General features: G+C 40.4%; 1 protein-coding gene across 1 annotated transcript in view; it reads right to left on the bottom strand.

The window, feature by feature from the left end:
• LOC137293649 (DNA ligase 1-like) overlaps nt 1-3,890 on the bottom strand; it is a 69,494-nt gene extending 65,604 nt beyond the window's left edge. The window contains exon 1 of the mRNA XM_067824324.1: nt 3,709-3,890. The gene's annotated coding sequence lies outside the window, so the exon portion shown is untranslated. The remainder of the gene's footprint in view (nt 1-3,708) is intronic.
• Between the last annotated feature and the right edge of the window lie 7,675 nt (nt 3,891-11,565).

An 11,565-nucleotide genomic window follows, 5' to 3' on the forward strand; every position in this document is an offset into this window, starting at 1 on the left:
ACTCGGGTTCGATTCCCCACATCGTTTCATTGTGTGAAACCCATTTCCGGTGTCTCTCGCCGTGATATTCCTGGAATATTGCTACAAGCGGCGTAAAACTAAACTCACTCAGTTATCCCAGTCACCCATACTACTAGTCCCCGATGGAATTCAAGGTGGAAATTCGGGTGCATTTCGCGATTCCTTCAACAAGTGAATATTTATAGTGAAATTGGGGGAATGTTGAGGAGTAACGTCGGATGCGGTGAATAACTAACTCAGGAGCTCTCTGATGCGTGTAGCCTGTTGCGATAAAGTGAACGAGTGTTCACTCTATCAACCATCGGTTTGCTGGATCTAATACAATGCCATTAGAACGAGTCATTTCTTAGTAGTGAGTGAGTATGGATTTACGCCGCTTTTAGCAATATTCCAGCAATACCACGGCGGGGAGCACCAGAATATGGGCTTCACGCATTGCACCCATGTGGGAAACGAACCCAGGTCTTCCGCTTGCCGAACGAACGTTTAAACCACATGGCTACCCCATAGCCCCAATTTCCTAGTAACCTGCTATCCGACATGTATTCTGCTATATATCATGTGAGTTATATATTATATGTTATAATCTCATTCGGTTTCGATATATATAGAACACAGAGGTGAGGCACTGGATGAGAAAAGCGATAATTGTTTTTAAAGGTCATGATGTGTTATGTACATACAATGAGAATCAAGCCCACAAAAATCTGTACTTTACGTAGAAACTATAATAAAAAATCATGATACACGGGGTGATGGATTTGAAATGAAACGAGAGATTTATTTCCAGTTCTACAATGAAAACGCTCCACAATACACGCTACGAGCTTATCGATTTATCAAGGTATCTATCGGGATTGTGCCACTAATCACTGGTTTACACTTCTGAGGATTTAGTGAAACTGAGTGATCTTTAAAAACACCGTATTAACACTTCATTGACTGTGGGAAAGGTTTAGAAGCTCTGGCAGCGACTAAATGTACATAATGCGTCTCGTGCTCATATATTACTGGGGAGCCCAAGGGACCATAGGGGAGCAAAGTTGTCTTCCTTGGGCACGCCAGTATTCTATGACCAGGATGTTTCTTGGATTGCCTGCACCAAATCGTTCACTTAGCAAAAGTTAAGACTTGAAGAAATTCGCTCTTTCATCCAAGATAGAGTTGACATTTTGTGACATAGCGTACCTGCTGAAAGTGGCGTTAAACGCAACTCACTCACACACTCACTCACACATATTACCTGCACGAACTTGTTGCCTTAAGCTAGTTTTCCATGTATTGTCTGCGTAATTGCGTGATGCGTACTGTGTAACGCGTACGGCGTAGTGCGTATTACATGTGCGTACTGGCCACTTCCATGTGTGCGTATCTCAAGGCTAGGCGGTATGTTAATTGAAGTCTTTCTTTCTTGTGCATGCAATAAAAACCACATGAAACTACATGAAACTGTCAGGAATCCCTACCTCCTGTCTCCGTATAGCGGCATGATGTGTATTAGGATACGTTTTGAGTGCCTAGTGTAATTTATTTATTCGATTGTGTGTATAAGATACAAGGCAGTGTTTTGTTATTCTACAGCCAAATATTAAAAGCCAATCTGTGACCATTTAAAGTGTCCAGATATGTTTCTTTCTGGTAAAGAAATCTTGGACAACGTTTCATGTTGTCAGTCGTTTTCGGAAACAAGAAACATTTTACGGTAGACTTTGAAATAAATGTATCAAAGAGAGCCCTCGCGTGTCATGGGCAAGTTTCGATAACTGCAGTTTCAGGGTCTGAAAATGCTGGAAATATCTGTGCTAGTTTATCATAACATTTCAAAATGACAATCTCAAAATAGGCTTTCTGCACAACATGTTCAGTTTAGTAACCAGATGTTATTCTAACTCGGTGCCGAACATTCGCAAAACTGGCCCGACAGTCATTTTCAGACATATATGTATGTCAGAAAGTTAACAAGGTAGACGGGTTATGCGGTATTTGCCTATTAGCTTCCCCGTTGTTGCCTGAGCCGTATATATGCTTCCACTAGCCTTGGATTAGCTCACAAACCTGCAACACTGCACCCACAGAGTGTCCAAGTGTCTGCCAACAGGATGTAAATGTGATGGATGAAACTATTTATAATCCAGGATATTATTATCTAAAGTGTGGTGTTGCGTTAAGTATAGAGGTTTCATTGTTGGCTGACACTGGCCTGTTTTATGCTGTGGAGGGGTGGGATGGAATGTCGTATGTTGAGACCTGGGATGAGGTGGTGCTCAGCTTGGCACTGGGGAGTAGTCAAGTGTATAACGCGCTTGCTCGGCAGACCGAAGACCAACATCGACGCTGGCGTTTCTGTTATGTTACTACAAATCTGCAAAATTCACAATTTAAATATTCACACAGTCATGTGGTTATTAGGTCATAGAGAGAGTGAGTGAAAGAGCTTTGTTGGGGGCTTTTAGCAATATTCCAGCAACATCACGGCGGGGCACACCATAAATGGGCTTCACTTTGGCGAGAATCGAACACGGGCCTTTAGCGTGACGAGCGGAAGACTTAACCTCTTCCCTACCCCACCACTCTGCGAGGCATATAGACATATACAACACTATACACATGCTGTTGTATAAACGGTCCCCAAAAGCGATTCATATCAGAATTAAACTCCTCCACTTTCCATGGGGGTATTTCTGTCAGTGGTATGCAAACCAATATCAGACACAGTACCACGCGCTCGTCTAAACACAAACGCTGCCTTTACAGGTGCTTATCCACCCTGGGTAGATTCCAAATATACCCATCACGCGTGTACAACAGGGGTAATGAGTGGTTATAGACTTTTGACGGTCACAGCTACCTCATATTCGATTACGTAATACGCCATGATAACGTTAAACTGTGACGTCAGACTCGGGCACATATATGTTACCAATATGCGTTGTTAACTGCCTCGACAGTAATGAAACCGCGTTCTAAGCGGTAATCTTTACGGATTGTCATAAATAATTATACGACTACCAAGTGATCTAAAGATAGAACGTCTGCCTAGAGGTCGGAAGGCTGGGGATTTGAAACTCGTATACACTAGAAGACTTGGCAAGATGGTGATTGTTGTTACCTTGCCTTGCTCTCAACATAAATGGGATGGAACGAAAACTGATCGGTTCGTGCCAGTATAATATACATGGTGTCTGTATTAAACTGTGGCGCAGTTTCTCGGTGGTATAGAACTACAAAACATTAGTCCCGACTACGGCGATCACGCGCATATACATGCATGCTGTGTAGGCGCAATAAAACTGCATGTGACGTCACACCTCATTTCACATGATTTCATAAATAAACTCATTAATACTCACGTGGTACGTAAATCTGGAGAACTGGCACACATGGCTTCAATGAATATAAACGTATATCTCTGTCTTCGTCTTCAATCAATGAAAATGGTGGAGACTTCACTCAACATTTGATACCCTTAATACGGATCAAATCGTTATTACTTCCTATTTCGCAATAACCTGCATCTACACTTCGGACGAGGATGACTATTGAACTATTTCGAAACGAGTGTAAATACCGTTGTCATGATTTACACAACCTTTCAGAATATAGATAACACGAGAAAGTCTGATAGCCCTACACAGTCACGAAAAGTAAGCCTATCACACACACATATGGCGTTTAACTAGAACTCACCCGTCGTTGTTGATGTAGTTTCTGTTTGTTGACACTGTCACTGCGGGGAAATGTCGTCTTGATGACACTGATTGCCAGCGGTATCAAGTATACCTCCGATGGTATCAATCGTTATCACAGCTAAGTCACACAGCGGTTTGCAGTTTGTTTTGGTGACACTGTGCGTCTTACTGTGCTTCTATAAATAGATCCCCCAATAAAACCTGAGCGATGGTTGTGGCTGCGCGCTCGCTACACTTAATTAACTTTCCACGTTCAAACAAATTGTTTGGAAGCAAATAGACCTGTTCACGCATCGCTAGGCAGCCATGACGTCACGTATACCTTATTGGGGTATTAACTGTCATCATGCATGTACAGGTATGGATCGAAGAGATCTGACACGCCCGGGACAATGCGCTGAATAATGAAAGGTCCAAGTCAGGCTATTTCATTGGGCAACACGTGTTTTAACATGGCTGATTCGTATCGGGGTGGTGTTTGTTGAACTGACATTGATTGTAGTAACCGAGAAAACATTGACAAGATGTTTTCAGTCGAATTCAACAAAAATATGTTTTGAACAAAACGAAAAAATCCTCTTCCTCGATTGGCATTCCAGAATTTAGGTAGATGAAGAATGAGGACCATTTATATGGATATAATATACATCTTCTATATTCTGTATAAAATCTATATCCAAACGTCGCCTACACAGAATAAAGAAGTTGTATATCCACAGGAATAGTCCTCATTCTTTTTTTTTATTTTAAGCAAAAAAAAAACAAAAAAAAAACTGCCAAGCAAAAGTAAAGCAAGAAACTAGTGTTTATTCGATAGCGATGGCGCATTTGATCCTAACTGCGTTGTAAGTTCGAAATTCAAAGTGATTCGGCGACAGTTTTCAGTCTAGGAACTTTAAATGCTTCTTTGTTCAAATCATTTTTCGGTATGTATTCTTATGTACTTATCTTCCCACAGTGATTTTTCTTTGTTTTAAATTTATCATAAACTGCTTTACGGTATAGCCCTTGTAATCCAGAATGTAGTGTTCACAGTGTTTGTTTTTGTCCGGATTTATAAGAGTCCCAATTAGCGACATGGGTCACACTGAGTCGTATCTCTCTGAACACACTGAGATACACCCAGAGGTAATCTCTACCGGAAGACGGTGTTTCCGTAGATACGGGATCTCGTGAAACCAGTTACATATTTTGGGATTTTCCTGAATGGGAGATTTGAACATATCTAGATGAAATTACGATTATTTAGATTTCATCGAAAGCGTTTTAAACAGAGTTCAGTGAAATTCCAATGATTGTTAGTATCTCAGTGGGAGCTGATTTGAATATCTTCTCGTCACACTCGATTCGAACGTTCGAATACATTTTACGGTTGTCAGTCTAAATGTGCGTGCGTGTGTGCGTGCGTGCATGCGTGTATGTGTGTACCGGGGCGGTGAGGTAGTCTAGTGGTTAAACCAACGACCCCGGTTTGAGAGTCCCCACATGGGTACAATGTGTGAAGCCAATGTCTTGTGTCACAAGCCGTGATGTAGTTGGAATAGTGCTAAATGCGGCGTAAAACCAAACTCACTCAGTTCTGCTGTATGTACCGGATTGGTCAACATAAACTTGAAAAAAACCCAGTCGACCACCTCATCAATAGGTCTGTAGTTGACAGTACTGTCTTGTAAAACATACAACAAATTAGATTATAGGTATTGTGAAAAAATAAAACCTAAAACAGTTGTAATTATACCAGTAGTGATACATAATGTAATGATACCAGTAATTAACAGCACACACCTAATTATGACTGTAATTGAAATTGTCACGAGTCCTGCGTTTCTGCTATGCTATGACATTAGGTCATAGAACACACCACGCTATCAAACACGAAATAATGACATAACAAAATAGCATATAAAGGTGGTTTTTTTTACTTCAATTATAAAGCAAAAAATGTTGAGATGTTTTGTAAAGGCTTGTTAGTTTACAAAACGATATTCTTTATTTCCTTTGTTTTTTCTGATATTTGATCAGGTAAGGTATCTTATTTTAATGAACCTTTGTCTGGAGTCAACGAAATATTGGCATGTAAATAAGTAATGAGATTCATCGCCCACCTACATAGCTGCAGAATGAGCGATCGTCTTTCTTCGGGATTTGCCTCCGTCGCCTGGCTTGTACTGTAGAATAGCGATTGCAAGTTGTAAACTTTAAAACGATCAAATAAGTAATTTAGGTAACAAAACGTATCTATCAAAATCAGCTTAACAGTTTCACTGGCGAATAGATATTAAATATTATAAAACGTATGATTTCATCGATATTTTATCGAAAAAATGTTTTCAATAACAAGTTTTCTTTAATGACGTTAGTCTAAATTATAGCTCTATCTGAATCCCAGTATTTGAACGCACTCTACATGTTTGAAACTCAGTTAGTTCTCAAGACAACTTTAACATTGAACAAAGTGACTTGGATTAGTATGCATGTCTCACCAAAGAATGCACTCCCTGTCGAAAGTCCCTTGCTAAAACGATGTAGTCGCAAAGGAAATTTGCCTTGACACGTTAAAACCATGTTAATAGCTGGCAGACATATTTGGAAAGTTTTAAAATATTTATGAAATATTTGTTGACAAACGTGTTCATTGAGAGAAACCAGTATTTTATCATCATCTGCGAGAGGAGGTGTGATGTCTTGATGTCTTGGTTTGTTATTGATAATACTTGCAGTGGTATAAACGAGCGAGTTGAGCTTAACGTCGTCTTGAACAGTTTAGCCGCAAGACATTATTTTCTGCATGAAAGTTCAAATGTTTCAGATTGTATACGTGGAGACTAGTGGAATTGAGCACACTGTGACCCATGAGGGCAATTGAACAAGGGTCTTCGGCAAGACGAGCCACTAGGCCATCCCACCGTACCTTGCAATGGAAGCACTTAGAACGCATGAGCTGACAAAATACGGATCGTAAGTAGGGCGAATTCGGAATTCAAACTCACGATCGTCATACCCCATTATGTCCAAGGGAGACAACTCTTTACAAAGAATACATAGCTTTATACAGATACGGTCCCCGCATTGCCTCTATATAATTTTAGTTCTCGTAGTACATAACACATCACGGATCCACCTGATAGGATCCAAAAGATCCAAGTCTCTGACTGTTCCGTGCTTGTACTGATTAAGCCACCCATCTTCACCAGCCATAGTTGGCAAGATTTCGAGGGGGTGGGAAACATCAATAGAATTAAATAAATGAATAATATTGTCTACTTATTCTCATATATTTAATCAAATATTAAATTTTAGATCACATGATAATAGTGTATATATTTATTCATGACGTATTTCGAATTGTTTGCTTCGGAAACAATTTTGATGAATATACATAAAGAATGCTGACGTTGACCTTTAAACTAGTGCACAAAGGGAAAAGTACTTTTGTTATCACGTCAGGACATAAACGTCCACGGTGGTGAAAATTGAGAATTTTTTATGTTTTAGGAAGGAAAAGGGCAAATAGAAGATGGGAAACACAAAATGGGTTAGTCGTGGGTTAGACATGTGTTTTATTTCCTCCTGGCCGATCCATATCAGATATGAGATACACATTGTCCTCCTTTAAGTCACTAAGGTGATCAAAAGTCACTAAGGTGATCAAAAGTCACTAAGGTGACCAAAAGTCACTAAGGTAACCTAGTGCAATGTTAAAGAATGGGTGTTAAAGTTAATCCTAGTAAAGGTTGCTACGTGAAAGGAGCCTCTTGTACTGAATATCTTTACATACATTGCGAGTGAGTGAGTTTACTTTTACGCCGCACGGACCAGACATCAGTGATCAACAGCATGAACACCGATCAACGCAATTAGGATAACTACGTAGTAGGAATGACAATACAGATACGATACTGATGGAAGCGGAACTAGAATCAAATATTATGCTAATTTGATTTCCAGCGAGCGTGTGTCCTAATGCACGTAAAAAGGATTTCTAGGCAAGCAGAATCAAGAATTTAGTAGAACATCAGGTATACTGCAGAGCCAGGCGCGTAGGAAACCAATATTTTCGTGTAAGCTGAAAGGTTGGAAAGCTTACTAATCATGTGTAAGCCCGGACGTTTTAAAATAACCTTAACTACGCCACTGAGAGCCACCAATGAAGATCCGGGAGAGAATTGTCTACAACAACCCCTACTTGTCGTGAGAGTCGACTTCGTGGTCGACTGACTTGGTCGACACATCTCATCGTATTTCAGTTGCGTAGAATGATGTTCATGTTGATGATCACTGGATTGTCTGGTTCAGATTTGATCGTTTACAGACCGCCGCCATGTAACTAGAATATTGCTGAGGATGATTTTAAACAACAAACGAACAAACGATACCGCAGTGTCAGACACAACGTGCCTCTCACGTGACCAAGATGCGGGATTGTTGATATTTTACGAGCGCTTCTCGTCAACAAAGCGCTAACATGAGATATGATAATCACTGATGCGCACGTAAATCCTACAGCATCCACCATCTTGCACGCAGACGAAATTAAAGGTCACATGCAACCAAAAATCAAACATAATTAAAAGTGATCACTTGTTCATGATATATAAAATGCATTGATATTTGCAAACAAATAAAAATACAGAACAATAAACGTGTAACGGCAAATCAAAAGTGCAATATTTTGTACTTGTGTGTACCTCCGATGAACCGAAGCAGCCGCGATACCGAACCCACTCAGGGCCGGTGAGAGTGCACTCATGTGGAATGAAGCCTTGTCATTGGCCACTGGTTCATTTGCCGATACGCTTAACCGGCTCTTTGTTTATGGCTTTTTTGCTGGAATTGAACTTGTGCAATGAAACCACTTTTCCCCACTGGGAGAAAATTAGTGAATCGTTTGAATTCCGATTTCGCGGGCTATATCCATCGCGTTGTTTTTTAACGTTATATGCTGAACTGACATTGTATGAATTTGTCTCAGTAAGTGCATACCGAAAGATATCAGAATCTGCAAAGTTGTGTTTTACGTAGCATGTGACCTTTAAGCAAACAACAAGCAGTGCAGTGATCTACCTTCTGTTTAGTATTATTCGCCATGACTGGACATGTATGCCGTTCTACTTTAAATTATTAGTTACGACAAGGCAAGAATATCCTTGTAGGTCAGCACGATCAACTATTGCCGGTTAATGATCATTTCTCTAAACACAGTTACAAAATCCAGACTAGCAGACGTGATACTTTTGGTCTTTTTGGAAAGCCTTTTTTCACAATTGCTCTATACAACAATGAGACAAGGAACTTCCTCATCGACTGCGTGAACCTCATACACATATCCCGGAAATACCCACTTCCATTACACGGAGATTACCATTCTCCGCTAAAAGCATCAAAGGGCAGTTTCCTGAACCACAATCTAATATATGCTGTGTGCAGTAGCCTTTACTGTTAGGTCAGTATCCGCTTTGAATGTCTAGACTTATTATTTTGATGATGTACATCTAATGACTTATATTTGTGTGGGTAATCCCCGTGAAATGTGTCTTATATGCTATTACCTGGCATTAGCAGCTGTATAATTTAAACGAAGCTTTATATTTTTACGCCCTGTCGGATTCCCCCAATAACCGAGACTGGTTATTTTCAGGCTTTGACGTTTGTTATTAACACACTCTCTTATACACGTTACAGCGAATAAAAGCTGCGATATTCAGCAGCTCATAAGCAAATGGCTAAATATCTTGTGGTTAGAGGTTTAGGAGCTCTGTAGAGTGGTCTGATCAAAGATCGAGTGAACTGGCTCAAGGCTGTATGTTCAGCTTATTTCTAATCAACCAGATATGCGAGAAAGGCTGGTGAAGACACAGCAGAGGTTAATGAATCAATAACTTTGTCAGCACACTTGCACACGTGCTTCTCGAACACGTGGCTCACCCTTTCTCTACGTCCCTGACCCGTGAAGGTCCCGGGGTAGAATAGGCCTTCAGCAACCCATGCTTGCCATAAAAGGTGACGTAAGGTGTGTTTGTCGTAAGAGGCGACTAACGGGATCGGGTGGTCAGACTCGCTGACTTGTTGACATATGTCATCGGTTCCCAATTGCGCAGATCGATGCTCATGTTGTTGATCACTGGATTGTCTGGTCCAGACTCGATTATTTACAGACAGCCGCCATATAGCTGGAATATTGCTGAGTGTGGCGTAAAACTAAATTCACTCACTCACTCACTCTGCGTTCCTCCCTCGTAACAAATAGTGAACTGAGTCAATATTTGATTGATAGTTTGTTAAACAACATTTTTTTTATTTTTAGGTCAAAAATTCTGCAAGAAAAACTCACAGAGTTGGTCTGATGTTTTGATTATTATCACCGTTTCATTGCATATGTGTTTATTAGTTTCGCGTTTGCAATTCCTCGGTCCGCTTTAGAGCCAAACGGACAGTAACTGCCCACTCGCTGATAGCAAATCAGTAACAGATGTCGCCTTTACACTATAGTGTAGTCATAGGATAGATATTTCAATGCTACCTTCACAAAATACAAATGTATAACGGCCACAAAACCAACTTTTAGAATATTTGGTTCTGAGGTTAAATTAATTTTTGTTGAACATGTGGTCTGATCAATTCGAGCCTCCTCCTCGTCATATCAGAAATTACACGGGAAGCAGATCGGACTCTATGTTGGCACTTTCGGAAGTGTGGGCATGCACTCTCTGCTTCTACAACGCTCGCCCTGTTGCATGGTTCAGCATGTTCATCGATTGGTTTCACACACATTACGGCTATTCTTTTACTGACGCCATAGTTGACTCACTGCTCCTAAATACCAAGGTGGTCTATATGTATCGTATCCAAGGGTCCCGAACTGTGACCAGAGAAACGGTTTCAACACGAGCTAAAACATCACTTATTCTAATATTCCAGCTGTGGCTAAAATCTAATATATTCCTACGCCCAGGTTAAGGTTTTGTAACAAACTTATTGTATGGATCTTATAGAAACGTTTATTATCATGTTGATAATAATCATTATCATCCCCTTTAGTTCAGTCATCAGTAGTACTACCAGTTATTATCGTTACATCGTTCTTATTAATATCGGAATTATTTGATAAATTTGGAGAATGATTTCGTGTAATAACTTCATGTGAATACTCAATGCCATTTAGAAAGTAGTCAAATGTAACACATGTTATATTGAGGATTGCACTCTCTCAGTAAAGAACAGATTCTACTACTATGTTTGGTTGAGTCCCTTTCGTGATTAGAACTCACACCCTGAGAATCAAGTCGGTCTAAACTGCTAGCACACAAAGTCAGCCATCTAACCCACTCAGCCACCGCGGCTTCAGCAAGATGGAGTCGGACACTTGGTAGTCTTGATCACGGACTATATGTTCCACTCAAACTTCTACATGAGGATCCGGGGTAGAATAGGTCTTCAGCAACCCATGCAAGTCAGAACATTGATTACAGAACAGTTTCTTTTCCTGTTTACAGGGTTCCGTCCTATTGCGCAACTTAGTGCGATAGCTAGTCCAGATTTTTAAACTAATTCATTTAACTAAATAGATAAATATTCATCAGTATGATTTGATACGTCCAAGCACTTGCTAATTGCAACACTACGCTCCACCTAACCGTCGCACAGCGTGCTCTGTCATACAGCTGCTGTCGTACAACGCGCTCTGTCGTACAGCGGGCGTTGCGAAACGGAAACCAGGAAATCATGGAAATCCCAAAACGAGGCTCTGTCGCTAGAAAACAAGGTGTTGGAATTCAGTGTAACCAAAGTTGTTTGTGGTAGCTATTTTCACTTTCACACGAGAAAATTCGGATCTGCTGAAAAGCAGGTTATGTCT

This window comes from Haliotis asinina, chromosome 8 (assembly GCF_037392515.1).
Source record: "Haliotis asinina isolate JCU_RB_2024 chromosome 8, JCU_Hal_asi_v2, whole genome shotgun sequence".
In the NCBI taxonomy this organism is placed as follows: Eukaryota; Metazoa; Mollusca; class Gastropoda; order Lepetellida; family Haliotidae; genus Haliotis; species Haliotis asinina.